This window comes from Salmo salar, chromosome ssa01, assembly GCF_905237065.1.
Source record: "Salmo salar chromosome ssa01, Ssal_v3.1, whole genome shotgun sequence".
In the NCBI taxonomy this organism is placed as follows: Eukaryota; Metazoa; Chordata; class Actinopteri; order Salmoniformes; family Salmonidae; genus Salmo; species Salmo salar.
Genome location: NC_059442.1, coordinates 16,236,623 through 16,264,289, shown reverse-complemented (window position 1 = coordinate 16,264,289; position 27,667 = coordinate 16,236,623). Strand labels below are relative to the sequence as shown.

Genomic DNA, 27,667 nt, shown 5'->3' with positions numbered 1-27,667 from the left:
AGACTTCTGCAATCATATCAAACTGTATCTTCCAGAGATCCCCAGGGGTTGTGTACAGCAGTATATGAAAAAACAGTTTGTCCCTCCAAATGTGATGGGGACAGTAACCCAATACTGTTTAAAATCTCAATATATACACTCAACCTCGTGTCCCTTTGCTATCACTGAATTGCCCCCTACAACAGAGTAGGGCTGGCCGGTATATCGTATTTTACTATATACCAGTATTGATGCATGGATAGGATTGGGTTTTAACTTTACCTTCTATAATGGTATTTAAATGTTTGGTTTCTTAAATGGGATACGCAAGTACTGCCCGTGTAATGTCCGTTTTTATAGTTAACTCGTTTGCTAGTTGAGTCGTATTTCTCCCAGCTGCTGCATGCCTGTACTCAGACCAAGCCCTGCCCCTCAAGGAGAGAGCGGTTGCTCCACCACGGAGTCACGAACACTTTCTTACTGTTCACTCTGCGGTCTCCACGGTCAGATAGATGCAGTACGGTGTTGGTGACAACGATGCTGCTTTCCACAAGCGTTCAATAATTACTATTCGTTTGTGTATCTTGCTGTCTGCAAACTACTGTCTGCTAGTTTGTCTTGTCTTAGCAAGTTGTGGCTAAAATACATCTTGTTAGCCGCTAATGCTAATCGCTAGCTATCTTGCTAAATGTTATAAGAGTCGGCGCAAACAGAAGGCTAAAACAGCCTGGTGCTGGTGTAGGCCTAGATATCCTACCATTGCACAAACATGCCTATCTTAGATAAGAGAGGAATAGGTGAATCATGAATATGTTACTACTTCGATGAGGTTTAACGGTGGTTGGTATCCAATAAGTAGTCCATCATTGTAAATAATAATGTGTTCTTAACTGACTTGCCTAGTTAAATAAAGGTTATATTTAAAATAAATGTACCGCCACCTACTAGACTGGAGTATAACTCCCTTATACTTAAAAAAATAAACAAATACCCTTACATCTAATCCTACCCTCACTAAAAATCCACCACCCTACTCCACTATTTAAATCTATGTAGTCCTACCTCAGGCCAACCGCCTGAAAGGATGGGACACCACCACTCAACACAACCTGTAACTCTTCTGACATCAAGTCTCCTACACCCAAATACCTCTGCAGCGCACCTCAACCAAAATTTTCTGCAACTTAGATTCCATCCCTGCAGTACAGTTAATAGCCATTACTATAAACGCTGACAACTTCTGCACTACTCTAACCCTGGAAACCTCAACCTGCTTCTCACACCGGACATTTCTGAACCCTAGGCGCATCGGCACCCCTACAATTAACACATACCACTACTTTTCCCAATGCTACACATTCCTTTGTCTCATGCCCTTCTACATACTTCTCACACCTAGGAACCTCCCTCATACACACTGCTGCCTTGCCTAATGCCCATATGCTTGACACCTGTAACAACGTAATGTATTTGGCACAAAAAGCTCATACAGGATAACTTGCATTCGGAAAGTATTCATACCCCTCGACTTTTTCCACATTTTTTTTATCCTTATTCTAAAATGTATTTGCTCCCCCCCCCCCCCCCCTTATCAATCTACACACAATTCCCCTGTCTTTGATCAGGCATACAGCTCACTCTGCTTACACTTTCTACCATTATTCTTTAACAAACCATCTCCCTTCTCCCCCACTTTTAACTGATTTCAAGTTCACCCTCTTACTCCCTCTCTCTCTTCTACCTCCTCTGCCTCTCTCTTTTTCCCGCCATTCCTCCTCCGTATTCCAAGTATACGTCTCCTAATGATAATACTGCACTTGTTCGGACATACATCTTGTTCTTGCCCTCTCAAGGGACGCCGTTTCCTTATCTCCAGCTCAACCAGACACAACAACGCGTCCCTTCCACCCATCCATGAATATGTTAGCTAGCTACACGAGGTAAGAAAAACAGCATGAAATGTAGCATCAAATTAGGGTCCCCTGGAAACATTGACCAACATTTGGTTCCTACCCTGTCAATAATTCCTTCCTGGCTTATTCATTCTATGTTATGTCGAACTTTAATGTGCTGCCCACTATATTCCAACAGTTAAACAATTAACTAGGCGTTGCTTTTTTTGCCCATATCATGCAGCCCTGCGTAGCACAGTGTGTAAATTATATTTTAAAAAGTGTAGGAAATGAACAGTATCAATCAAACAAAATGGAGGAAGCCGCATTTGAAATCACTTATTTGTTGCCACATAACTACTCATAAAGCATATATAGAACTTGTATTATTCAAAAACATAAAATAACATAAATAATATTGTGTTATGATGTCCATATCGCCCAGCCATACAACATAGCAGCTGTGGGAGAATGTATTCTATCATAAATTGGGGCAAATCTTTTAGCTTCTGTTTCATCCATATTGACACTGCTTGTTTGCATTCTCCTTTTATGCTACCAGACCTCTGATGAAAGACCGATGGACGACATGTTCGCAACCACCTGCAATTCATGCCTGTATTCTTAACGTCTCCTCATTTTACATTTGAGTCATTTAGCAGAAGCTCTAATCCAGAGCGATTTACAGGAGCAATTAGGGTTGAGTGCATTGCTCAAGGGCACATCAACCAGATTTTTCACCTAGTTGGCTCTGGGATTTGAAAGAGCGACCTTTCATTTACCGACCCAACGCGCTTAACTGCTTAGATGCCTGCCGCCCCTCTTATCTCTGGATTGCATATTTACAAAATGTGGAAGAGTATTCTGCTCGAAATCACTTTAATCTCAGTCCCACTCAGCAGGGAGAAAAAGGATAAATAGCATGGGCAGGGATCTGCCATCAGATTGTCCACATCAGGTGAAGAGTTTGGCCATTGTGGTTTAAACAATAACGCAAGATATCATTACATGGAATACAGGTAGCAACATAGTGTCCAGCTCTAAAGTTGACTGGTGACTGGTGGTCTATATTACCTCAGCTGTCTATGGCTCAAGTAGCTCTAAATTAAATGTAGTCACCTCCAAAATGATTGGCCCCTCAATAAAGATGAGCAAAACATTTTATACTGATACAATTACTCAGAGCAAGACATTTTCTTAGACCATTCCTCCATACAGATCTTTCCAGATCCTTCATATACTTTGGTCTGCGCTTATGGACTGCCCTCTTCAATTCAAACCACATGTTTTCAATGGGGTTCAAGTCCAGAGACTGAGATGTCCATTGCAAAATGTTGATATTGTGATCATTTAACCATTCCTTTGTGGACTTGATGTGTGCTTGGGGTCATTGTTTTGCTGGAAGAGCCACTTGTGGCCAAGTTTCAGCCTCCTGGCAGAGGCACACAGGTTTTTGGCTAAAATGTCATGGTACTTGGTAGAGTTCATGACGCTGTTGTCCTTAACAAGAGCCCTAGGACCAGTGGAAGCAAAACAACCCCATAATATAAAATATCCACCACCATATTTTACAGTAGGTATGAGGTTATTTTCTGCACATGTATCCATCTTTTGACGACAAACCCACCGCTGGTGTGTGTGACCAGTCTCCGCCGAAAAGCATCCCCATAGCATGATGCTGCCACAGCCATGCTTCTCGGTAGGGATGGTGTTAGACGGGTGATGAGCTGTGCCTGGCTTTCTCCCGACAGAGCGCTTTGCATTCAGGCCAAAGAGTAAAATGTTTATCCCATCAGACCACAGAATCTTTTGCCTTATGCTCTGAGTCTTTCACGTGCGTTTTTGCAAACTCCAGGCATGCTGTCATGAGTTTTAAAAAAAATGTATTTATTTTTTATTCTCAGGAGTGGCCACTCTCCCATAAAGCCCAGATTGGTAAAGTGCTGTAGACTGTCCTTCTTGCAGGTTCTCCCAGCTCAGCCAATGAACCCTTGTTCTTTCATAGTGGGCATTGGGTTCTTGGTCACCTCCATGACCAAGGTCCTTCTTGCCCGGAGGCTCAGTTTGGTCAGATGGCCAGCTCTAATCAGTCTGGGTAGTTCCATATGTTTTCCTTTCCCAATGATGGACACCACTGCTCTTGGAAACTTTAAACAATCTTGAAATTGTTTTAAATTCATTACGACTCTGTCTTGGAGATCTATGGACCGTTCCTTGGACTTAATGGTATTTTTTTATTTAACTAGGCAAGTCCGTTAAGAACAAATTCTTATTTACGTTGACGGCCTACCACGGCCAAACCCTCCCCTAACCCGGACGACGCTGGGCCAATTGTGCGCTGCCCTATTGTACTCCTGATCACGGCCGGTTGTGATTCAGGCCAGGAGCAAACCAGGGTCTGTAGTGATCAAATCAAATGTATTTATATAGCCCTTCTTAGATCAGCTGATGGCTCAAAGTGCTGTACAGAAACCCAACCTAAAACCCCAAACGGCAAGCAATGCAGGTGTAGAAGCACGGTGGCTAGGAAAAACTCCCTAGAAAGGCCAGAACCTAGGAAGAAACCTAGAGAGGAACCAGGCTGTGAGTGGTGGCCAGCCCTCTTCTGGCTGTGCCAGGTGGAGATTATAACAGAACATGGCCAAGATGTTCAAATGTTTATAAATGACCAGCAAGGTCTTATTATTATTATTATTAATAATATTATTATTATTATCACAGTAGTTGTCGAGGGTGCAACAGGTCAGCACCGCTCCTGCTGTCTCTAGAGAGTTGAAAGTAGCAGGTCTGGGACAGGTAGCACGTCCGGTGATGCCTGCGATGCAGTGCCTTAGACCACTGTGCCACTCTGGAGCCCTGAGTGTAGTGTAGTTTCTGACATGGACTATCAACTGTGGGACCTTTTTTATATAGACTGGTGTGTTTTTCTAAATCATGTCCAAACAATCGAATTGGCCACAGGTGTACTCCAATCAAGTTGGAGTCTCAAGGAAATTGAATGTACCAGAGTTCCATTTGGAGTGTCATGGCGAGGGGTATGAGGACTTATGTCAATTAGATATTTATGTATTTAATTTTAAATAAATATGACAACATTTCTGAAAACATGTATCCACTTTCTCATTATGTATTGTGGGGGGGAGGAGTCTATCTAGGCTAATCCATTTTGAATTCAGGCTGTAACACAACAATGTGGAATAAGTCAAGGGGTATGAGTACTTTCTGAAGGCACTATCAGTCTTATGGTTTCTACTTCACTTGTATGAGTTTCTGCCATTTGTTGATGGCATGTTTCAGAACGCCCTATACAGCAAGTACAGGAAGTTAGATTTAGTTTAGATGCGCTTTACTCTTTTTATATGTGCATGTAAATATGAAGGGGCTGGTGGTTTGAAGTTTACGAGAGCCTTTTGCTTTACCAACTGAACTTTAGCAATTACTCATATTAGCAAACTTATTTTCATTTCAAACGTAAAATCTCTCTAGTATAGGCTACTTATCGTGATGAGTAAGTGTTCATTTTCTGGATGGTAAAACATTTTTCAGTGTATAGAAAAGATAATGGTGCTATACATTTTTAAATAAGATCATCTTTGATAACTGACAATCACCTAAATAAAAACTTGACCGTCAGGGAGAATCTAAAATTCCAAATTGTCATTGTGTGGGAGCCCCCATTGATTTTATGTTTGAGTCACTCCAATATCACAAGAACAAGGCATAAGCAATGGAAAAATGTGTAGCATTGTAGGAAATTGACTTTAAAACGGCAAACTGTTTCTGCGGCCAAGAGGGCCTCTAAAACCGTGCTGTTGGCCACGCCCACTACTAGCTTCGCTACCAATGTGTTAGTTCTGTAATGGGGGCAGTGTAATCTGAGCAGGCCCTAGCCAGCTCCCCTCCCTGCTTTCTTGGTGTAGGCCTACTGTGAAATTGGCTCTCCACATGATATACTTCTGTACCACACCCCTTTCACCCACACTGAGGCAAGCTTGTGTGGGTGGGACTTGTTATAGCATGCCTGCAGGTTGACATACTCTTGGTCATGTGATCACCTGTCTGGCTTTAAAGGAAGTCTTTGGTCTAGCTTGTCATGCTGAGAAGTTCTTATTAGGATAGGTTGTTCAACATAATTAGCCTAGTTCTATGGTTAGTCAAACTAATAGCCTAGGGGTTTCTCATAGGCCCATTGGCATTACGATGAGTCACTGCACAAGTGTTCATCCTGTGTAACATACCATTGACCGTTGCCTGGGGGCCAGGAGTGGCCCATGTGTGTCACTGGAATTCCAGATTTGCAATCATGTATTGCTGCTCTATAATGACATGTTCTGGCAACACTGTTATTTGACCACATGCCTAATCCCGTGCTGTGACTTAAATAGCGTTTATAATCCAAACCCTGCATTCCTTAATAGGGTCATTATTGTTGTGGTTTCATCTTTTTCCATATTAGTCCATCTGCTGTTATAACTGGTGCAAATAGCATTAGTGTGGAATTGTAAAAAACAAAAAAAAACATGTTTTAAAGAAAGCTGTGTCTGGTGGTGAATGCACTATCTTTAGAATGACGTATGTTATAGTAAACGGCATGGCTTGGCTGAGTCGGGCCTCTTCATCTTTGTCAAACATCAGCATGACTACGTTCCAATTAGAGAGGGAGAGAAGGAAACACTCCCAGAGTAATATTTAGTTTGTCGTGTGAAAATCATTGGTGTCGTGACATTTTTCTAAGCAACAGCTGAACTGAATGTGTCAATGTCACACAGCAAAGTACATAGATCACTATATTTGGTAACTCGACAGCATTTCTTATAATAAATTATGCTAATAGTAAATGACAAAGTTCTATTTTTCCTCTTTATTAACCCTTCCATGTCCCTCCTTGAAAGTTAACATGATAGGAGAAAGTAGTGGACACTGAGGCCCTTAACCACACTACAATGCCAGACTTAAAGGCTTTTTGTAAACTCTCATATGACGCAGAGCAACCTGTTGTTACAATGAAGTCGTAAGCCTCAGCAGAACGCCAATGCTCTAAGGCAGTGGTTTACTCTGAGTGCTTCATATCATCTCACTGCTCAGCCTGAACTTGTTGCAGCTCTGGGACTTTTCCTCTGGAGAAAAGGATACATTGTATGTTCAAAGCATTCACTAATGCTGAACTCTGTGATTTTATTGGAATACAGTTTGTTACATGCACATAATGTGATTGTTGTGGATAGTCAGGGTAATATAATAGTTTGTTTAAAACATTTCTATGCTTTGCAAGAAGTACGATTTCCCTAATAATCCTGTTTACATGGACACATCTGAAATCAGGCTACTGATGGGCCTTTTGATAAATGCAGAAAATTGCCAATCAAAATAAACATTCTACCACGGTGACCATGTTATTTCTGTCAAGACTTTTTAATTCGGACATATAAAGTTTGTATGTGAAAACTATAAGATACATACTTAGTGAAGGGAGTTCAGAAAAACCCACGAGTAAGAGGGAGGCTTGCGCTACCTGGTGCTGGCACACACGTAGCTCATATACACCGCTGTAATGCTTAATAACCTCTTACATGTCCTAGTCATGGGAAATGTTGCTCAGAAAACTAGCTATTTTAATCGATGTATGCTTACTTCAATTATGACTTCCGTTTTAAGATCAGCAAAGCAAGGTGTTGACATGACTAATGCCGTACTTGGCCTTCTGCCATAATCAGTTTATCAAATTATTAGTGTGCATGTAAAAGTTGTCAGTATGTGGTTTTATTTCTCCATGTCTGTAAGACAATCCTTCTCTCGTTGCTGCTGCGCTTTCCATGGGCCTGCTGTGTTGTCACCTCCCTCTGTGGTTTATAATGAAGGCTGGTTGCTAGCACCCTAGTGATGACTCAGTAATGGAGGAAGGCTGGTTGCTAGCACCCTAGTGATGGCTCAGTAATGGAGGAAGGCTGGTTGCTAGCACCCTAGTGATGGCTCTGTAATGGAGGAAGGCTGGTTGCTAGCACCCGAGTGATGACTCAGTAATGGAGGAAGGCTGGTTGCTAGCACCCTAGTGATGGCTCAGTAATGGAGGTAGGCTGGTTGCTAGCACCCTAGTGATGACTCAGTAATGGAGGAAGGCTGGTTGCTAGCACCCTAGTGATGGCTCAGTAATGGAGGAAGGCTGGTTGCTAGCACCCTAGTGATGGCTCAGTAATGGAGGTAGGCTGGTTGCTAGCACCCTAGTGATGGCTCAGTAATGGAGGAAGGCTGGTTGCTAGCCCCCTAGTGATGGCTCAATAATGGAGGTAGGCTGGTTGCTAGCCCCCTAGTGATAGCTCTGTAATGGAGGAACGCTTGTTGTGGTTGCTAGTCCCTAGCCCCATAGTAATAGCTCCGGGACGAAAAGCCTAATCCCTGATTTCTCAGGGGAGGCTCATTCCCTTCCCTGCTCTCTCTAATTGGTGCACCTCAGGGGAGTGTATTTGTTCCAATAGATTTTCTTTTGCTGCTTACTTATGTGTAGTGCTACAGATGTACTGAAGAACGATGGTGAGCCAGTGTGATTTCTCCAGGGATATGGTTAGTGTTGGTCATAATATAAGAGCTTTACAGAGACCTAAGGAGCTTGATGAGCAAACTAATAGCCCAAACCTTAACATGGTGTAACTATTGCGCTAGGACCTGCATTCATTTGGCTACAGTTCTCATATTGAATTAAATACTGACCAGAACACTAACTGTTCAATTGAGGGTTTTATTGAATTCTCAGTAAGTCGACGCACACTTTAATAAAACAACAAAAAGGACCAGCCCCCCCCCCCCTAGTATTACTCCAATCACTCTCAGAGCAATCAATTGGGAATTAAGTTAAATAACCTGTATTGATCAGATTTGGCCTTATTACGTAAGGGGAAAAAAAATAAATAAATATATATATATATATACACTACCGTTCAGAAGTTTGGGATCACTTAGAAATGTCCTTGTTTTTGAAACTGAACATCTCGTACAACGCTGTGAACTACTCCCTTCACAGAACAGCGCAAACTGGCTCTAACCAGAATAGAAAGAGGAGTGGGAGGCCCCGGTGCACAACTGAGCAAGAGGACAAGTACGTTAGTGTCTAGTTTGAGAAACAGACGCCTCACAAGTCCTCAACTGGCAGCTTCATTAAATAGTACCTGCAAAACACCAGTCTCAACTTTCAACAGTGAAGAGGTGACTCCGGGTTATTTAAACACTATTGTTAACCAGTTCAAATGATAGATATTAATTTGAATACACTGTTGGCTTCAAAGAAACTAGCCTGCTTTTCGAAAAGTGGTCTCGTATGGTCCTCGGATATGAATGGTTTAATGTTTGTTCTCCACAGCCCCTGGCTCTGTGCTGAAAGGTTCTGTCCCATTTCTATGCACTTCAGCCACCCCTTTCCCGTGGCAAGGGGTATCCTAGCAACGAGCTATATTATTTTCTGGATTAGGTGTGTTACTGGGGCAACCAAGGTTGTACAGTTTTAGAATGTTTATTCCTCTAATTATATTTCAATTTTCTGCATGAAACCCGTGAGTTGGGTTATGTACGTTAAGTGTGGTGTTGAAACCATCGGACCCCTGACCAGTCCACCTACACTAGTTATCAGACTCCACTGTAAACCACTGTGACTCATGAATGTTGCCACTGTGGAAGCTGAAAGCAAATATTGTCAAGAGCTCAAATCTATTGAGTTACAGTAACCTATTTTAGCCCAGTTAAAATAACATGGGCCTAAATTCACCTGTTGGTGTTGAGTACAGGTCTTGCTCTGTGTCTACCTTATACTATCTCACTCTGCATGTGGCTATTGAGGGAGATCTATTTTGTTGAGCTGTTTCACTAGTTTTGAGTGTTTAAAAACAGTATGGGTTAACCGTAGCAATGAAGTCATCTTGCTTGCGCAGCATTCTGGGAACCTTTCCCCTCAAACATGCCATTAACCGCCAACGGCCACTGAAGTTAGATTTTGTAAATAAAAAATAAAATAAAAAGCAATGTTCTGCTCCTTCCATGACTTTTGAAATCACAAACAAAAGTATTTAGCCTTTATCTATTTAAAATAAATCCCCCACACCTATTACTAATTTAACCCGCCAAGGCAATGTGCTGTATGACTTTGGTACCCAGCCAGGTACTAATGCGTCTCTCTCCTCACTGAATGAATGACAAGTTAATGGAATGGGTGACACTTGTGCACCTTACTTCACAATGTAATTTAAATTAGGCCTAAATGAATTATAAGGAGGGTAAAGAGTGATTTAATTTAGAAAGACCACAATAGTGTAATGATGAGTTTGTTATGGCTATTTATCAGCAGCAAATTATTTCAGTGTGCGCTTTGAGGGTTGATATCGTTCTCTTTTACATTTTACTTTGTTAACCTCTCTAGGGTCGGCGGGACGAAATCGTCCCACCTACGTAACAGCCAGTGGAATCCTGTGGCGCGTTATTCAAATACCTTAGAAATAATATTACTTCAATTTCTCAAACATATGAATATTTTACGCCATTTTAAAAACGAGACTCTCGTTAATCTAAACACACTGTCCGATTTCAAAAAGGCTTTACTAACGAAAGCAAAACATTAGATTATGTCAGCAGAGTACCCAGCCAGAAATAATCAGACACCCATTTTTCAATCTAGCATATAATGTCACATAAACCCAAACCACAGCTAAATGCAGCACTAACCTTTGATCTTCATCAGATGACACGCCTAGGAAATTATGTTATACAATACATGCAAGTTTTGTTCATATTTATATCAAAAACCAGCTTTTTACATTAGCATGTGACGTTCAGAACTAGCATACCCCCCCGCAAACTTCCGGTGAATTTACTAAACATTTACTAAATTACTCACGATAAACGTTCACAAAAAGCATAACAATTATTTTAATAATTATAGATACAGAACTCCTCTATGCACTCGATATGTCCGATTTTAAAATAGCTTTTCGGTGAAAGCACATTTTGCAATATTCTGAGTAGATAGCCCGGCATCACAGGGCTAGCTATTTAGACACCCAGCAAGTTTAGCACTCACCAAAGTCAGATTTACTATAAGAAAAATGTTATTACCTTTGGTGTCCTTCGTCAGAATGCACTCCCAGGACTTCTACTTCAATAACAAATGTTGGTTTGGTCCCAAATAATCCATAGTTGAACGCGTTTTGTTTGTGCGTTCAAGACACTATCCGAAAGGGTAAATAAGGGTTACGCGCACGACGCATTTCGTGACATAAAATGTCTAAATATTCCATTACCGTACTTCGAAGCATGTCAACCGCTGTTTAAAATCAATTTTTATGCCATTTTTCTCGTAAAAAAGCGATAATATTCCGACCGGGAATCTGTGTTATTATATATACGGACCCATTCCCAATGGACTCGAGGACATCTAGACCCGTTCTGTATAGATCGGACCCGGTTCAAACCGAGTGAGGGAAGCAGCAAAAAAAGTAATTTTCTAAAGCTACTTTATTAACCAAAGCGGGAGAGGGGTTCGGGTTCTTCCGGACAAGTCAGTTAAAATGACACGTGCCCGATACCCATGACAATCCAAGAGCAGACATGATTTAGAATTATGGATCTCGGTCTCAGTATTCGGGTACAGGTGGATCCATGAAGACCTCTAGTCCACACACACTCCCAATGGACAGATGGCGAACGCGTTCACTCTGGCCAGTAACATCAAGGAGGTGTTCAGGGTAATTGATCCCAGTGTGTGACAGAGGCTAATAGCTGTTCATTTAGGATGCTTAAAATGTCTGCCATGGCGCTCGTTGGTTGTGACCACAAACCGAAATTAAACCCCTGCAGAGACAATGCACATCGATTTTTAAAGTGTAATTTATCCTAGTAGAGGTAGGGAAAAACAAGTGGCTGGCTGCTCAGAAAAGGTCTCTTCTAGTCGGAGTCCTTTCTTTCAACACAACAAAGTCACCCTATGGAAATTCCCCCACCAATGTCCCTTCACAGATGGGATTTTCAAATCCCCACACCACTTTAGACAAGGGATATTTGCATACCCTGATACAAGCAAATAGTTTCAAAGGTACAAACAGAATATCTAACATCATGACGATAGCCAAAAGCAGGCTAGCGGTCTGACTTGGTTGCTTGCAAGGTCACAGAACGAGTAAAAGAAAGCTCTTAGGTAGAAGCACCAAGGAGCATGAATTAAAGAAGAGAGGAAGGACTTTGGTTTCTGTATCTTAAGAGAAAATGAGGAAGTAAGGTGGTAGGTTAATTTTTAGGCTGTAAACGCTGCAGTAGACCATCAGTGGTGACAGATTTCAAAACCATTTTCTAGGTCTACTGCTGAGCTAGTGTTGCGAAACGCACGTCTTTGAACTTTCTGTACTGATTTAAAGGTTACTACAGGATTTTGACCAAGGCCGCGTGTCTGAATGAACGGTAAAACAGTGAAAGTTGGGTTATGTATTTGAAACATTAACACCCAAGTGCAGGCTGTTTTTCATGCTGTGTAATGTGACTTTGTTTTTAAATGTTTTATTTTATTTGTCCCCTCAGCTTTGTGTGAATAGGAAAGGAGAGATGGCCAGCCTATTCCTCAGTCTCCCAGCGTTAGCATGGGAACGCATGAAGCCTTACCAGCCTTTCCGAGTCACTGCCGCCACACCAGGCCCCCTGAGTTACAATGTCCGAAAGACAAACCCCTTTGCCTCTTGGCACTGCTCCCATATGCTGCAGTCAGCTGGTTTCCTGAAGCCAGGCTGGTGTCACTGAAGGGGCCCATCGGGTTTTACTGTAGGCAGTGACTTAGGCTCAAACCCAGGCACCGCTGAGGTGAGTCAGACTCCAGGGTCTCTCCTAAAGCCTGAGGGGTGGATTCTAGACTATTCCTGGACAAACTTGTCCTCACCCAGGATAAATGGAGCTCTGAGGGGAACATATTTTAACAAGTGTGTAAACAGTCCTGGAAAGACCCAAGCAGTCACCGCTAGAAGCACACCACTCAAAATGTGATGTAGAGTTACATGTTAGCCTACTGTAAATTTCCAGGGGATACTGCACTTCAGGTAAAACCTCACTTCAACTGCTCCCTGACCTCCTGGCTATGAGAGGTTCCATGACATGTAAATTGAACCTTTGTGTACGTTGTAACCACAATGTAAACACAATGACATCATTGTCCTGGCACAGCATTTTGTAAGTAGTATTATGTAACGATATGTACTCCCTCACACTGTGGTTAGGTTTCATCTCAGAACTGCTTGGGTTGGGACTGCTGCAGCACACTCCAAGCATCAGAACAACAGAGAAACTATTGGCTATTTGGACTGATGCCAGAGCCATCCATGATCCTATTAGGCTGAGTCACAGGCCTCCTGACAGAGTAGAACACCTCAGTCTGACTCCTGCGTTAGCTGACAGCCAGTGAGCGAGGACTGCATCGATGCAAATAAGTCATATTGCCTACATAAGTAAGCCAGTTCAGCTGATATATGCGCATAACTTTGGAGGCGTCAAACAATGTCGAGAAAGGAAAATGGTATGGCGGGCTCAGAGGAGAAAAACAAAGGGATGTTCACTGAGGACATAGAAACACTGTACAGCTGTGGCTTTTGATGCTGCTCATCAATGTACAGTGAACCTACACAAACACACACACACGTTGTCCATTTGATATAATGTAAAACAACCCACACAGGCATTCTCTCCCTGTCTCTCCTGCCTTTCTCTGTAGCATCTGCCTCTCTGTCCCTTCCTTTCTCTTTCTGTTAGATGCTATGCTTACTCTCTGTTGACATGGTTACATAGCTCCTGCATGGAAATGCTTGTGACATCAAGACAAACAAATGTATCAGTCCCAAATTGAATCACCATAACATTTCCTAGCAGCCTTAATGAACCACTTCCAGACCTCCACACAGGAAGCTCTCTGTAAGGCACATATGACGTGTCAGAAATCTAAGTCCATATAATGTTTGGGCTGAATAATGTTAGCCTGTATTTGGGTAGCTTGCAACACAAACAATGTGTTTAGTGGGAACAGATTGTTTCGAATGTGTTCACTTTCAGTATAAAACGCTGCCTTTTGGTAAGAGGAAGGATACGGTGAGAGAAGCTGGCTTTAGTTTATGTTAAGAGGTTTTATGGGAGATTGCACGTGAATTTTTATTATGCCTCAGGCCATGTCAATACCCCAGATTCCAGGTACACACACACTGGCTGTGTACTTGCATGGGCTTGCTTGTGTGTGTAGTTGGATGTCAGGACGTACACTAAGGTAGTATCTCTGAGGCTGTGTGCTGGCCGCCCTGTGGGAAATGCCTGACGATCCTCCGGCTGTTAATAGCCCGGTTCGGCCGCGGAGCCTGCCTGTGTTCAGTAGATCAGCACAGAGAGGAACGCGCCGCAGGGGGTGTGTGTGTGTGTGTGTGTGTGAGCCAGCCAGTGGTCCTTTCTTTGTACTGGAGAGAGGTCACTTTAAAAGAAAGGATTGAGCTCTAAGCTATTCTCCCAAAAAATAAAAAAATTCTCCATTTAGCTTTACACTGCCTCCAGCTATCATGCTACACAATGTATTTCTAAACTCTATTCAGCTTTACACTGCCTCCAGCTATCCCTTTCTTCAGGAGCACATGCATGGCAAACTGAATGAATCCAAATGATTGCTGTTCACCTGGCATTTGTCTTCCATTTTGACAGTCCTTTTCTACATCTGTCTGGTCACTGCCTCTGCTACCTTTTTTTAGCATTTAAACTGAGAAATGATTTCTGTTCAATAAGAGTAGTTGTACCTAGGGTTGAGTGTGCGTATTCACGGTCTTTATCATTGGGTCAGTGCCACTCGTTTTGTTTTTGGACAGTCATTTCCTCGTCCAGGTTAGATGGACGTCATTCTATTTGTCTTTTAGTAGGCCTATTATATGGATCAGACACCGTAACTTTTATTCATCTGTTTGTCAGTGGCAGCAGAGTAGGCTACCCTCAAACTTTTGTCCTATTTAAAAAGAATTTAGCTAATGTCTCCAGTCATATTAAGTGTAGTAGAATTCCTTGTATGCGATCTGATCTAGCCTAGGCCTACTTTAATCCACTACGCACAGCATTGATCTGTCTTTTTTTGTGAACTGTGATTGGATAGCCCTAATTTAGACTAATAATATAACTCAATCTAGTGTTGCACTGTATACCGGTACCCCGCTAATATCACAGTACGTTATGATACCAACATCTTAGAGTACCGTTTCATATGATACTACCGGCTTATTCTGCCCTACCGATCTAAATAACCTGCTGGCGCCTGTTAGAAAATGTTTATAAAGTCAGTTTTGTTTATAGATTCAGTTTAATTGAAGCAACAGCCTGTTGTATGTGCAGGTCTAATAATATCCACTTCACTTTCATGCGCACATCACGTGGCAGCTGTAATCAACCAGCCCTCACTCACCTGCTGCTCTCAGCATCTCCTACCAGTCCTCACATACGTGCTGCTCTCAGCATCTCCTACCGGCCCTCACTCACCTGCTGCTCTCAGCATCTCCTACCGGCCCTCACTCACCTGCTTCCCTCAGCATCCCCTACCAGCCCTCACTCACCTGCTGCTCTCAGCATCCCCTACCAATCCTCACTCACCTGCTTCCCTCAGCATCCCCTACCGGCCCTCACTCACCTGCTTCCCTCAGCATCCCCCACCGGCCCTCACTCACCTGCTGCTCTCAGCATCCCCTACCAATCCTCACTCACCTGCTTCCCTCAGCATCCCCCACCGGCCCTCACTCACCTGCTTCCCTCAGCATCCCCCACCGGCCCTCACTCACCTGCTTCCCTCAGCATCCCCCACCGGCCCTCACTCACCTGCGTCCCTCAGCATCCCCTACCAATCCTCACTCACCTGCTTCCCTCAGCATCCCCCACTGGCCCTCACTCACCTGCTTCCCTCAGCATCCCCCACTGGCCCTCACTCACCTGCTTCCCTCAGCATCCCCCACCGGCCCTCACTCACCTGCTTCCCTCAGCATCCCCCACCGGCCCTCACTCACCTGCTTCCCTCAGCATCCCCCACCGGCCCTCACTCACCTGCTTCCCTCAGCATCCCCCACCGGCCCTCACTCACCTGCTTCCCTCAGCATCCCCCACCGGCCCTCACTCACCTGCTGCTCTCAGCATCCCCTACCAATCCTCACTCACCTGCTTCCCTCAGCATCCCCCACCGGCCCTCACTCACCTGCTTCTCTCAGCATCCCCTACCAATCCTCACTCACCTGCTTCCCTCAGCATCCCCCACCGGCCCTCACTCACCTGCTGCTCTCAGCATCCCCTACCAATCCTCACTCACCTGCTTCCCTCAGCATCCCCTACCGGCCCTCACTCACCTGCTTCCCTCAGCATCCCCCACCGGCCCTCACTCACCTGCTTCCCTCAGCATCCCCCACCGGCCCACACTCACCTGCTGCTCTCAGCAGCCCACACTCACCTGCTTCCCTCAGCAGCCCACACTCACCTGCTTCCCTCAGCAGCCCACACTCACCTGCTTCCCTCAGCAGCCCACACTCACCTGCTTCCCTCAGCAGCCCACACTCACCTGCTTCCCTCAGCAGCCCACACTCACCTGCTGCTCTCAGCAGCCCACACTCACCTGCTGCTCTCAGCAGCCCACACTCACCTGCTTCCCTCAGCAGCCCACACTCACCTGCTTCCCTCAGCAGCCCACACTCACCTGCTTCCCCCACCAGCCCACACTCACCTGCTGCCCCCACCAGCCCACACTCACCTGCTGCTCTCAGCAGCCCACACTCACCTGCTGCTCTCAGCAGCCCACACTCACCTGCTGCTCTCAGCAGCCCCCACCGGCCCACACTCACCTGCTGCTCTCAGCAGCCCACACTCACCTGCTGCTCTCAGCATCCCCCACCAGCCCACACTCACCTGCTTCTCCCAGCAGCCCACACTCACCTGCTGCTCTCCGTCTGCTCTTCATTCACGTCTATTCCTCAGTCAGATTTTTATATATCATTTAGCTGTTTTGGCGAGCGGGGATCCAGACCCTCATGAATCTTCTGCTAGATTTGTACATTTTGTTAAATTGGAGCAGTGAGCAATGTTGCTACGTTGTATCATTTCATGGCCTGTTATAACTGAGAGCATAGACCAGTCTGAGTAGACTACAAGTTCACTGTCATGCAGCCTCTGAGTGTCAGCGGGAAAATGGAGCAGTGCTTCGTGACTGGCATGCTTGCAGCTTTACAACAAGGAAAACGACTTGTCTCTAGCCTAAACGGTAAAAAAAATATGACCCATATTCCCTGAGGTGTTTTTTCTTACTATCGGGATTCACATGCATTTTGTATACACTGCTGTCAAAGCCCCTGTCTGATTTCTCTATTTTTGATACTGAACGTTATCAGCTCTTCAACCAAAACCTAATATTAGATAAAGGGAACCTGAGTTTACAAATGACAAAACAAATGCTTATTTTATTTCATTAACAAAGTTACGCAACACCCAATTCCCCTTTGTGGAAAAAGTAATTGCCCCCTTACACTCAACAGGTTGTGCCACCTTTAGCTGCAATGACTCCAACCAAATGCTTCCTGTAGTTGTTGAGCACTCCCACATTACTGCGGAGGAATTTTGGTTCACTCTTCCATGCAGAACTGCTTTAACTCAACAACATTTTGGGGTTTTTAAGCATGAATTGCTTGTTTCAAGTCCTGCCACAACATCTCAATTGGGATTAATTCTGTACTTTGACTTGGCCTTTCCAAAACTTCATTTTAATGCAGACTTGTGTGTTTTGGATCCTTGTCTTGTTGAATGACTTCGACGGATGACCTGATTTATTCTCCTGTAGAATTGTCTGATACAGAGCAGAATTCATGGTTCCTTCTGAGGCAGCAAACAATCCCCAAGCCATCACACTACCACTACCATGCTAGACCGTTGGTATGAGATTCTTACTGAGGAAGGCAGTGTTTGGTTTTCGCTTGGCATAATGGGACCTATGTTATCCAAAAAGTTGACTCAAGTTTGCTAAAAAGCACCTGGATGATCGAGACTCATGGAAGATTTCTCTATGGACCGATGATTCAAAAGTGTAACTTTCTGGACGACACGGGTCACGTTACGCCTGACAAACACTGCATTCCACAGTAAGAACCTCAAACGCATGGTGGTGATAGCTGGGTCATGCAGCAAGACTGATCAACTACAGGAAATATTTGGTTGCAGCTGAAGGTGGCACAACCAGTTAATGAGTTACAGTTCATATAAGGAAATCAGTCCTTTGAAATCTATGGATTTCACTTCACTGGGAATACAGATGCCTTAAAAAAAGGTAGGGATGTGGATCAGAGAACCAGTCAGTATCTGGTGTGACCACCATTTCCCTCATGCGAAGTTGCTGTATATTGGCGAGAAGTGGAACATGCTGTTGCTCCAGAGCATTCCAAACATGCTCAATGGGTGATGTGTCTGAGTATGCAGGCCATGGAAGAACTGGGACGTGTACAGATTCTTGCGAAATGGGGCTGTGCATTATCATGCTGAAACATGAGGTAATTGCGGCGGATGAATGACATGACAATGGGCATCAGGATCTTGTCAAGGTGTCTCTGTACATTCAAATTTCCACCGCTTTAAAATGCAATTGTTAGTTGTCCATAGCTTATGGCTGTCCATACCATAACCCCACCACCACCATGGGGCAATCTGTAAGCAACATTGACATCAGCAAACCGCTTGACCACGCCATGCACATGGTTTGCGGTTGTAAGACTGGTTGGACGTACTGCAAAATTCTCCAAAACAAACATTGGAGGCGGCTTATGGTAGAGACATTAAATTATCTGGCAACAGCTCTGGTAGACATTCCTGCAGTAAGCGTGCCAATTGCACACTCCCTCAACTTGAGACATCTGTGGCATTGTTGAGTGACAACTGTACATTTTATTGTCCCCAGTACAAGGTACACCTATGTAATGAACATGCAGTTTAATCAGCTTCTTGATATGCAACAACTCTCAGATGGATTGATTTATCTTGGCTAATGTGAAATGCTCACAAACAGGGATGTGCACAACATTTTGATAGAAATAAGGTTTTAGTGCATATGGAAAAATGTATGGGTACTTTTTTATTTCAGCTCATGAAATGTAGGACCAACACTTTACATGTTGCATTTATATTTTTGTTCAGTGTATATATTCCTCCAGCCAAATCACAGGTAGGTCTTTGCAAATATGAGCAAATCAGCCATTCTATGCAGTATTGAGTAGAAGTGTGAATTTCAGTGCTAGGTTTTTGGAGAGCTTTCAGAAAACGTGAGCAAGTGTCTGGGGGACAGGACGAACAGGATGCTAGGTCATAGATTTATTTATTTTTTTACACCGTTGTATTGCGATACTTGGACTGGTATCATATAGTTTGTAACATTTTGTTAACACTAATCCAATCTAATCATCACATTAGGAATAGTAGCCTGTCTTACATAAGTCTGCAAATGCGAGGATGCATAATAAAGCATTACATGAAGGTGCATTTTTTAATATTTTTTTATGGTGAAAATTGGCTTCCTCAAACTTGTCAATCCACTTTCCCACATAGTAGAACAATCTACCTATTATATTGGTCAGATTGTTCTGTGTGAGAAAGAAAGCCTATTTCAAACAGATTCTGGGACAGTTGTGGAACGATAGATCTCAAATTCATACAACCAGGAGGCCTAGGCTACATCCCTATATTTACATTTAAATTGTATTTATTTTTTTAAACAATGAGGGTCATGTAACAGATCAGAATATTTAGCATAACATGTTGATATACTATTTATTCACTTTCTTTAAGCGCAGCAGTAGGAGGTAGGCTTTGCGCGAATGTTCATTCCATAATGCAATTAGCAGGAAAACACCACTGAGCAGTTTCATGTGATCGAGATTAATATATACATTAGAAATGTAGAAAGAGGGGAGATCTAAAGATGCAACAACTAACATGGGTTGCTAATTAACTCAGCAAAAAAAGAAACATCCTCTCAATGTCAACTGTGTTTATTTTCAGCAAACTTGTGTAAATATTTCTATGAACATAAGATTCAACAACTGAGACATAAACTGAACAAGTTCAACAGACATGGAATAATGTATCCCTGAACAAAGGGGGGGGTCAAAATCAAAAGTAACAGTCAGTATCTGGTGTGGCCACCAGCTGCATTAAGTACTGCAGTGCATCTCCTCCTCATGGACTGCACCAGATTTGCCAGTTATTGCTGTGCGATGTTACCCCACTCTTCCACCAAGGCACCTGCAAGTTCCCAGACATTTCTGTGGGGAATGGCCCTAGCCCTCACCCTCCGATCCAACAGGTCCTAGACGTGCTCAATGGGATTGAGATCCGGGCTCTTCGCTGGCCATGGCAGAACACTGACATTCCTGTCTTGCAGGAAATCACACACAGAACGAGCAGTATGGCTGGTGGCATTGTCATGCAGGAGGGTCATGTCAGGATGAGCCTGCAGGAAGGGTACCACATGAGGGAGGAGGATGTCTTCCCTGTAATGACAACAAGCTCAGTCCAATGATGCTGTGACACACCGCCCCAGACCATGACGGACCCTCCACCTCCAAATTGATCCCGCTCCAGAGTACAGGCCTCGGTGTAACGCTCATTCCTTCGACGATAAACGCAAATCCGACCATCGCCCCTGGTGAGACAACTGCGACTCGTCAGTGAAGAGCACATTTTGCCAGTCCTGTCTGTTCCAGCGACGGTGGGTTTGTGCCCATAGGCGACGTTGTTGCAGGTGATGTCTGGTGAGGACCTGCCTTACAACAGGCCTACAAGCCCTCAGTCCAGCCTCTCTCAGCCTATTGCGGACAGTCTGAGCACTGATGGAGGGATTGTGTGTTCCTGGTGTAGCTCGGGCAGTTGTTGCCATCCTGTACCTGTCCCGCAGGTGTGATGTTCGGATGTACCGATCCTGTGCAGGCGTTACACATGGTCTGCCACTGCGAGGACGGTCAGCTGTCCGTCCTGTCTCCCTGTAGCGCTGTCTTAGGCGTCTCACAGTACGGACATTGCAATTTATTGCCCTGGCCACGTCTGCAGTCCTCATTCCTCCTCGCAGCATGCCTAAGGCACGTTCACGCAGGGACCCTGGGCATCTTTCTTTTGGTGTTTTTCAGAGTCAGTAGAAAGGCCTCTATAGTGTCCTAACTTTCCACAACTGTGACCTTAATTGCCTACCGTCTGTAAGCTGTTTGTGTCTTAATGACCATTCCACAGGTGCATGTTCATTAATTGTTTATGGGTCATTGAACAAGCATGGGAAACGGTGCTTAAACCCTTTACAATGAAGATCTGTGTAGTTATTTGGAGTTTTAAGAATTCTTTGAAAGACAGGGTCCTGAAAAAGGGACGTTTCTTTTTTTGCCGAGTTTGCGTAGGATTTTGCCTTTGTGTGCTGGACAATGAAAGAGAATTGAATTGAAAACCAATAGAACAGGTTGAGAGAAAAAGGTTACTCGTTTCAATGGCGTATGGAGTCTTTTATAAAATAAATGCTTGCAAGTTTGGTTGGGTTTTGGCTAGGCTACTTTGAAGCAAGGTAAGACTTGCCTCCATAATAATATGTAGTAAAACTTTCAGGTTTCAAACAATTGAAGTATATGTTTTCAAAATGTGTACTGCCTCCAGCTCATTGCAACGTGATGCACTGAAGCCTGCCTAGTTGTCTATGCACTTGAATGGAAAGCGCGCTTCAATTACCAATTGGGGGGGAAATAGTAATTTTTAATTGTGGCAATGATTGGGCTCATTAAAGCACGTTTCACTCCAGCAGCAACAAACAGCTGTTTGAGTTGTATCAGCAGCTCTCTGGCTACATCCAGTAATATTTTAATCAATCAATAGGCTAAAATGCATTATTTCGCAATGGGAACTTTCTTCTCCAGGACAATTTGCAGGCGGCAATTTTATTTAACAGCTTTTCATTTATTTTAATTGGCCAGAATCCTGCTATTACCGGCTAATGGAAACCCTGACTGTACTCTCACAGAAAATACACTTGTTGCAGTGAATACAGACTGGGGCTGTACCTTTCTCATTGCTGATGAAATCCTGATTGTCAGGGGCTGACTTGGGGAGGCAGACTGATGAAATCCTCATAGAAGCTAAAGACTTTACTTCTCTCTGCTCTTACCCAGACTCAAAGCAGAGCAATGGCATAGGCCAAGCCCCTGTCTCGCTGCAGGTGTGTGGCATGCTGTGATGTTTAACCTGAGTAGACATGCAACCCCCGCCTCCCCTCTCTTCTGTAGCGGTCTTTTTTGTTGTTGTCCTTTGCTTTGGGGGGGAGAAGTGTGGCTGGGGAGATGAAAGTTGAAAGCATACTGTCTTGCAGTGGGTGTGTTGGCCATGAATGAGGCTTTTATTAGGTTTGAGAGTTGGACTGGGCAATAGAATGTGGAAAGAGGGGCCTATCCTTGTCTTCTGTTAGTGAAATAAGAATTTAGGGCTTTCAGCTTCATCACAGCACCAGTACCTCATCTTGTAGGCCTACTGAACAGTACCACTGTGGCTCCTGCTGATTCCAACACAGCCTTGATGTCTTTGTCCAAAGACTGCAGTAAAAAAGATTTATGCATTTTATTTTGGTAGATTTTTCTCCCTTAACAACGACGTTTCCATATGCAGTGTATATATTTATAAATAATAATCACGACAGCTGTGATAACAGGATGTGTTCGTTCGACATGGTGTGATATTTCTGTCAGTAAAATGAAAAAGCAGTAATGAGATTTGTATGTGTGTGGTCTTCCCACTACGACTCAGGAAACCATGTTGTTTATTAGGCTACAGATCAAATGGGTTATGATGAACTTCACAGGGTGGAGAAAGTGCATGGTAATGAGCTAGGTATGCCTTATCAATAAATATTGAGTGTCTACAAATATTCTCGCTCTTATCCATAATAAGACTAGCCTACCCATGCAGACTAGCCTACCCATGCAGACTAGCCTACCCATGCAGACTAGCCTACCCGTACAGTTGGCTAGAGTAGCCACATTTGCTGTTTTATAATAGGCACCTCTGGGCTTTGTGGTATATGGCCAATATACCACAGCTAAGGGATGTATCCAGGTACTCCGCATTGCGTCGTGTGTAGAACAGCCCTTAGCCGTGGTATATTGGCCATATACCACACCCCCTCGTGTCTTATTGCTTAATTAAATGTTTACACTGTCAAGGTTTGTTCTGCTTCAGTGATGAGGTAGCCAACGTCCTTGGCCTCAGTGTTACATTTAAACAGGTCTCCTGTTCATGTCAGTGACTTTAATATAGTCATAATATACATCCTATACTACATTGCGACAATAAAACCTCTTTATTTAACATTTTTTTGCTGATGCACAAGATGTATGACTATTTAAACCTCTTCTCTCTCTCTCATCTCACGACCTTCATTTATTCTCTCTCTCCATCTCACGACCTTCATTTATTCTCTCTCCCATTCATCAGCTGTTGTCCTTCTAGATTTGGATCTATGGATCTGCCAACTTAGCTTTTTTTCGCAGCCGTTCGCCAATGTCCTGTATCGGAGCAGATGTAAATAAGATGAGCGCTGGGGAAAATGTCATAACGGTATTCCACGGAAAAATGGCAAAATGCTAATGAGTGACGAGGCTATATTTATCATCGCCTGACTCTAGCTGAAGGGAGTTAGGCCCCAATAAGTAGTGCTTCTTCAAAGAGATTATTTCTGGGCTGTGTGCTTCTAATCTTGGATTGTGTGCGAAGGCAGCACTATTTAAGGTTTAATTTAACATAGTAGTGTGTTTCTAAAGATATACTGTGTGTAGTGATGTCATGGGGAGGTTTAATGGAACCACATGGGGGTGTTTCTAAAGATATACAGCTAGTAGGGCGACAGGTAGCCTGGTGGTTAGAGCATTGGGCCAGTAACCGAAGGTTGCTGGTTCGAATAGCCGAGCCGAAAAGGTGACACGTGTCTGTGGCCTTGAGCAAGACATGTAACCCTCATTTTCTCCAGGCGTAATACTATGGCTGACCCATTTAAATACAACACATTTCACTGGACCTATCCAATGTGTGTGTGTGTGTTGTGACAAATTGTTATACTTTTTTGGTTATGTAATAATAAGATGAATGCAGCCAGTCAGACTAGTCGGTCATCTGTTGCTGTTTTGTCAATGTTGAAGCGATATGGACTGTAGGCGGGTACATTACATAGACAGTCATGGGAATGGTAACGTGTATATAAACACTAGTGTTGCACGGTATATCGAAACTTGGACTTTTTTGATACAATTATACTTTATTTTTTTTAAGGCATTCAGTACTTTAGTTTTTGTTACATTCAGTGCTGTGAAATGTCTCACGTGACTGAAAGGATCAAGTCTGTCTTACTGCAGCCTCTTTATAGTGCGAAGAGGCTAGTTAGTACCTGCTCCAGTTAATCATTCGTTGCTAGAGCTGTCTGGGCTGCATTGTCAGCTCCCCTCTCAGGCTTCAATTAAACACACTTGAATAATGCCACAATGCATGTTGAAACTGTTCGCAAAACAATGTCCTTACAGGCTAGAACACTTTTCCAATACAAGATGAAGCTGGTAGCTTCCAGAGCTGTGGGAAGATGTTTTGAGTAGGGGGTGCTGAGTATAAAGTCACCTTTTTTATAATAAAGTATTTGCAGGCTAACGATAAAATACAATTCCTAATGTGATGAGTATCCTAAGCAAAGGACAAGTTTCAGTAACCGTAGGAGATGTTAAATACATTTGTCAAAGTTTGATATAATTACTCCTGTCTATACAGAAATTCATTTAATTATTCAACGTACTTAACCAGAGAGCTTGACTCAGCCACAGAGGATCATTAGTTTCTTTTAAAACAATAGCTGTGGATTGGTTCAAATCACAAGTGTGGAGGCCTGTGCCTAGTTGGGAAGTCCTTCAATCTGTGCAGCGCCTGTGGCAATGGGCTTAGCTGATTATGGAGATGCAGCTCTCAGTGAAAAGATAATGTCTTGCATATTATTTGAAATGTTGCGACTAGAAGAAGGGGAGGGGTTTGTGGTGAAGAAATTGTCTCTCTCCAGAATGCGCTAACCTGTGTCCCGCCAATTCTTGCGCTTCCATTGTTTTGTGGTAATTGTTTTCCCTTTTTTGTTTATTTTGATAAATTCCCCATTACATACACGGAGTATAACAAACATTAGGAACACCTTCCTAATATTGAGTTTCACCCCCCCTCATCCACAGGGATGCTGGCCCATGTTGACTCCAATGCTTCCCACGGTTGTCATGTTGGCTGGATGTCCTTTGGGTGGTGGACCATTCTTGATACACACGGGAAACTGTTGAGCGTGAAACCCAGTAGCGTTGCAGTTCTTGACACAAACCGGTGCACCTGGCACTTCCATTTTTTTACCTTGCTCATTCACACTCAGATTGTGTATGTGTGCCATTCAATGTCACAATTGTCTCAAGTCTTAAAAATCCTTCTTTAACCTGTCTCCTCCCCTTCATCTACACTGATTGAAGTGGATTTAACAAGTGGCATCAATAAAGAATCATATCTTTCACCTGGTCAGTCTGTCATGGAAAGAGCAGGTGTTAATGTTTTCTGTATGTGTATATCACCAGTAATAGATTTACCGTTCATCCCTGCTGTTTGGTTACATTCATTTCTGTTAATTAGTCCTACAATCACGTGCCTGGTTTCTCTGTCCTCTTAATGTTGACGGAAAGCACACGCACCTGAACTGGCTTGCTGTGCGCAAATGTAGTGAAGTGCCAATTTATGGATTTCTGATTGTTTTGAACCTGTTCCAACACCTGGTTAAGGAACCGTAAATGTTTTTTCAAGGAACAGAACCGAGAACGCATTTTAAAAGCATGGGATCTGGTTAGTAACGTTATTTTACGCTCCCGGCATCTTTTTTTGTTCAATCCTATAATAAACCCAACTAGGTGCCTATGCAAAGCCCTCACTGTCACTCAGAAATGTATTCCAGTGTCTGCCTGCCAACTGAAAATCTTTGCTTGTCTGTGTAGGCTACCTGCCCCTCCCTCTGAAGCAGGTATAGTCTACTGAAGCTGATGTTACAGGCTCATTCAGAAATGAGGGAAAGAGATTTTTAATTAGAGAACAATGATTTACTTTTTCAATGCTAGCTAAGGAGACTATTATCATATTTCACATTGGATTTATTAACAACAAAAAGGTAAATCAAATGTATTTAAATAGCCCTTCTTACATCAGCTGATACCTCAAAGTGCTGTACAGAAACCCAGCCTAAAACCCCAAACAGCAAGCAATGCAGGTGTAGAAGCACGGTGGCTAGGAAAAACTCCCTAGAAAAGCCAGAGCCTAGGAAGAAACCTAGAGAGGAACCAGGCTGTGAGGGGGGGCCAGTCCTCTTCTGGCTGTGCCGGGTGGAGATTATAACAGAACATGGCCAAGATGTTCAAATGTTCATAGATGACCAGCATGGTCAAATAATAATAATCATAGTAGTTGTCGAGGGTGCAACAAGTCAGTAACACAAGAGTAAGTGTCAGTTGGCTTTTTCATAGCTGATCTTTGAGAGTATCTCTACCGCTCCTGCTGTCTCTAGAGAGTTGAAAACAGCAGGTCTGGGACAGGTAGCACGTCCGGTGAATAGGTCAGGGACAGGTAGCACGTCCGGTGAACAGGTTAGGGTTCCATAGCTGCAGGCAGAACAGTTGGAACTGGAGCAGCAGCACGGCCAGGTGAACTGGGGACAGCAAGGAGTCATCAAGCCAGGAGAAATACTCTAGATGTGACAGACTGACCCTAGCCCCCGACACATAAATACTGGAGGCTGAGACAGGAGGGGTCAGGAGACACTGTGGCCCCATCCGATGATACCCCGGACAGGGCCAAACAGGCAGGATATAACCCCACCCACTTTGCCAAAGCACAGCCTCCACACCACTGGAGGGATATCTCCAACCACCAACATACCATCCCGGGACAAGGCCGAGTATAGCCCACAAAGATCTCCGCCACGGCACAGCCCAAGGGGGGGCGCCAACCCAGACAGGACGACCACGTCAGTGACTCAACCCACTCAAGTGACGCACCCCTCCCAGGGACGGCATGGAAGAACGCCAGTGACTCAGCCCCCTGTAATAGGGGTAAACTGTTTTTATTTTGATTCTGGTGCCGCTCTGCACCCACATGTTTGTTTGCTTGCTAGTGTCTGCTTGCCTGCTCCATAGCAAGCTGCACTATCCATTGGTGAAGTAATTTAATGTGAAACTAAATGTAAAAAAAAAAAATGATTTCACAGATCAAAGTAAACAGAAAGGAATGATTTAAAGTTACTTTTTGCTGGTCGAAACAGTTGAATAAAACAAATATAATTTTTCTGTTTAAAAACAAATCGATTGAACACTTTGTTTTGGTTCCAAGGGAGCACTCAGCACTCCTCTTGACACCACCATCTTTCTTAGTGCGTCTCCTTCTTTCCCTGTTGATTAGATGCAAGTTGCCATGACAGCCAAAATGAGCTCCTCCCTTGCACAATTAAATTCCACATAGGCCTACACTGAGCAGTGGGCAAAGAAAAGCTTGGATTGTTTGCTATTCCTAAACAAGAAGGGCAGCTGCTGCCAAGTCATAAGAGCATGCCCTAGAAGGCGTCGGTGGAGGCATGGGCCACCGAATGACTTATGAATGCAGAATGTGGGTGAGGCTGTGTGGCGGCCATTGTTTGCTCTTATACTTTCTGGCATTTCAACAGCGCCAGGTCTTTCCTGGACCTC

General features: G+C 43.7%; 1 protein-coding gene across 1 annotated transcript in view; it reads left to right on the top strand.

The window, feature by feature from the left end:
• LOC106566507 (lysophospholipid acyltransferase 2) overlaps positions 1-27,667 on the top strand; it is an 88,877-nt gene that overhangs the window by 991 nt on the left and 60,219 nt on the right. The gene's annotated exons all lie outside the window — the stretch shown is intronic.